Source organism: Pseudophryne corroboree, chromosome 8 (assembly GCF_028390025.1).
Source record: "Pseudophryne corroboree isolate aPseCor3 chromosome 8, aPseCor3.hap2, whole genome shotgun sequence".
NCBI lineage: Eukaryota > Metazoa > Chordata > Amphibia > Anura > Myobatrachidae > Pseudophryne > Pseudophryne corroboree.
In genome coordinates this window covers 76,748,289-76,752,035 of record NC_086451.1, presented here as the reverse complement: position 1 = coordinate 76,752,035, position 3,747 = coordinate 76,748,289, and the positions used below count along the sequence as shown (strand labels likewise).

Below are 3,747 nucleotides of genomic sequence, written 5' to 3'. Positions count from 1 at the left end.
CTTTATAATGTTCAAAGTTTTTGTTTTTGTTTTTCAAAATATTTTTATTGAAGCATCATCATGTCAGTTCAACAACATTGTGGTAAATCGGTTTAACATTTTCGAAAGGTAGGTCCATCAACATACAGTACCACATATATCAAATTATCGTGTTATCATTGAATAAAACATTTTCACAGTAATGTTGTAAAGCACATTTGTATTCATCTATCCGCGTTGGGTGAGAATAAAAGTAAAATCAAGTATAATCTATGTGAATGCCTGCCGTGCCACCAGAGCCCCACCCCTCCCCCCCGCCATCTCCCCGAACACATAATGTTTTGCATAAAATACCCCATCCGAGATCTGATATTAACTAAAGTGTAATATCACAGAGGGATCGGAGGGTCATTAGCGACCATCTGCGACATATACCAAACTGTATCCTTAAAGCTATTGTGGATTTGGGTCCTTAACGGCAGTGACAAGGTAGCTATATATGACTCCCACGTTAGAAAGAACCTCTCAACTTTGTTTTCTCTATCCAGCACCACCTCCACCCACTGCATCCTAAATAGGTAGTGTAATTTAGCTTTAAAAAGTGCCAACAGTGGCTGAGAGGGTTGTAACCAAGTTTGTAAAATGGTTTTGCAGGCCGCTGCTCCTATAGCCAGCAAGAGCCTCTTGCCCCCATGTGATGTACGGGTATTAGGGGGAAGCATACCAAACAGGGCCCATTCAGGTGTCATAGGGATGTAGTTGATCAAGCTATCAGTAGAATATTTCCTGACCTGAGTCCAAAAACCTCGAATTACGGGGCAATCCCAAAGACAGTGAAATAATTCTGCTGAGTTAGCTCCACATTTGTAACAATTGGAATTTGGTGAATTACCTATCAAGAAACTCCTGTTAGGGGACAAGTAAGCTCTATGCAATATGTTTAGAAACATAGTTGTATATGGAGAGTAAGGCAATAGAGCACATGCTCTGGTGTGAGAACGAAGTATATCGTTTGATGATATATTTGGATGTTCAAAGTTTTTTAAACACATTCAAAGGTAATGTTTGCCACAATACTACATAATAATTTAGTATGCACTAACAACCATTATTGTTTAGCCTATTGTTTGTGTTTGTTGTGTGTCGACTTTCTTCTAAAGCTGTGTTTCAAATGTTACCTCATTAGCACAACATAATGGACATTTAGTATTGTGTGCCAATTAGCCATACATACATTGACTAACACCAACCTTACAAAATTTTTGACACATAATTATGGCTGTGATGTGGTAAACGTTCATGTTAGTAATGATGCTAGAATATTCCCAACACATGTGAGTGTTAACTCTAAGAAATTTGCTCTTACACTGACAGTTTTTTTACACATAACACATTGCACATCAATCACTTTTCACATGTATTACTGTACAACATGTGTTTTCATTACAAATAACTGCTATTGTGTAGACCTAGTTTTGTCAACAATGTGTATCCAGCTGCAGGGTGGACTATTTCTTAGGCTGTTCTTTGGTGGCTGACGTGGGTTTGGTTTGGGCAGTGGAGCGGGTTCGGCTGGATCTTCGAACTGGTGATGAAATTGGGGTCTGTGTAGGTGTGTTGGTTCCTGAGCTGGAACCTTGTTGGTGTTGTGCCAACAAATTAATATTTTGGCTGAGGTTTGCCAGGGTTGCGGTAAGTTGTGTTGTGGCTGTTGTGTTGTTGTCTATGATGCGAGACATGGTTTCTGATATAATTTGATTACTTTGAATTAACTGAATGAGGGCCTGTTGTTGTCGGTGTTGCTCATCCATTATGCGCTGAAAGGTAACAATAAGTTGGCTGTTATCTGCTCTCATCTGCTCCATACTGTTTGCGACTCTGCATAGCTGGACATTGAGCCTGCTTGTGTTTCTACACAGTCTCGGTAGATGATGGGGCAGACAGGCTAGGTATTGGGTGTGTGTGCGTAGGCAATCAATATTCTGTGCCTGTTGTTGGTTCCATGTTGACCAAAAGGATGGCTCAGGTTGGTGGGGTGGGGTTGTTTGGCTCAATTGTGGGTGTGGTGACATTTGAGGTGGCGGGGTACTTTCCTGAGGCGTGATTGGTTGGTGAACATTTATTGCTTGCAGTTGGAGGGTGTATGTTTCCTGTTCAGATTCCTGCTGGGCTTCCGGGGGCATGATGTCTGGTTCTGTATGGGGTTTAAGGGGACAACATTTGAGTGTTTTTTAAAATTATGTTGATTTTGATATTTAGTTTAACTTTCTAGACTTGTGTGTCAAACATTTTTCTATAGCAAATTAGGATGTTCACCTAGACTCGCATACACAATCAAAAAGTCAAATTGTGATGGTTTTTATGTTGTCAAAAATGACTTCAAAACAAAAGTGGACACATGTTTGACAAATAACACACTTACGAAACAAACAGACAGAGGTATAAAGTTTACACCATGAAAAAAAGTGATTTGTCACCCGCCATATCGTACAACCATTAAAATATAAAACAGTAAATGACAATATGAATTCTATCACCATTGTGAAAGGGTGTGAAACTACCTGAAGCTCAATATTTTACTATTTATAAAAAAAAAAAATACTACTGTAAGGCGCAAGAGAACACTTTATTTTTTAATTATCAAAAAAATGGTTTTTGAATTTAAACAATTTGCAAGCCATGTGCTTGCTGCTGTGGATAAGTACTATGTTTATTAAATTTTTTGGCTGATGTGTAATTTGTGTTTTGTGTTTACTCACCAGACAGCTGAGGGGAATGTGGACCCTGTGATCGAGTGTTCTGGTGGCTGAGGCAACACAGTGGAAATACGACGTGGGGGTGTGCTTAATGCTGGTGTTGGTGCGTCGTCAGGATGACGTCTCTTGCTAGGCCTGCTCGTGTGGCTGCCAGACCCCTGTGAAGGACGTCTTTGTGGACTGTGATGCGATGTTGAAGTTCCTATGGATTATTGCAAACATTAGACTTATTTTTTTTTTGTGGTGGACACATTAACAGGTGTCGTTTTTGCGTTACCTGTATCGCCAGCATCCACAGCTCTTGACAGTGTTGCTTGTGTTCTGGAAGTGGAGGCTTGCTTTCGTACTGTAAAAATGATACATTGGTGTTTATGACCTTTCATTACAGTGTGTACTTTTGTAAGCAGCAACATTTAGTGATGTGGACATATGTTTAACATTATGGGTACAGTTTCTAACAATAAATGTTGAAACAATGGTTTGGTTCATTTTATGAAAACAGACTAATGTGGTTCCATTTCCAAAGACATAAACATAGCCAAGTAGTCTAATTTTCCAGGGCCAACAGCTGAATGTACACACATGTATTAACATATATTTTACATTATTACATTTATGAGTATTTTTTAATTAAAAAAAAAAAATTAACATTTAAAAAAAACATACAATACTTAGCCATCTACACTAACATATTGGCCACAAAGACAAGTAAAAAACAGCAGACATTAAACAAAATTCACACAAAAAAAAACAATACTACCTAACGACTGGATAGCCATCGGCTGGTCGTGCTTCCATAGAAGTGCTGACATAAAAGTGTTATTATAAAAATAGCGTTATACCTGCGTTAAGTTATATCATCAGCTGTTGTCGATTGTGAACTTTGTGAACCAACTCCTCATCACTCTTTGTGCTCAACAGGTATGATTCGTGGAACTACACATCCCAGCAAGTAGTACTGCATTTGCTGATTATGTCAAATGAATATCATGATTAAATAGTATAGGTATGA

At 38.6% G+C, this 3,747-nt stretch overlaps 1 long non-coding RNA gene across 1 annotated transcript; it reads right to left on the bottom strand.

The window, feature by feature from the left end:
- Positions 1 to 380: 380 nt before the first annotated feature.
- Positions 381 to 3,131, bottom strand: LOC134947499 (uncharacterized). The gene is made up of 3 exons (XR_010182584.1): positions 3,013 to 3,131; positions 2,739 to 2,937; positions 381 to 2,173 (listed from the first exon to the last, which is right to left on the bottom strand). It is a non-coding gene; the product is annotated as an uncharacterized LOC134947499 (long non-coding RNA).
- Positions 3,132 to 3,747: the final 616 nt, after the last annotated feature.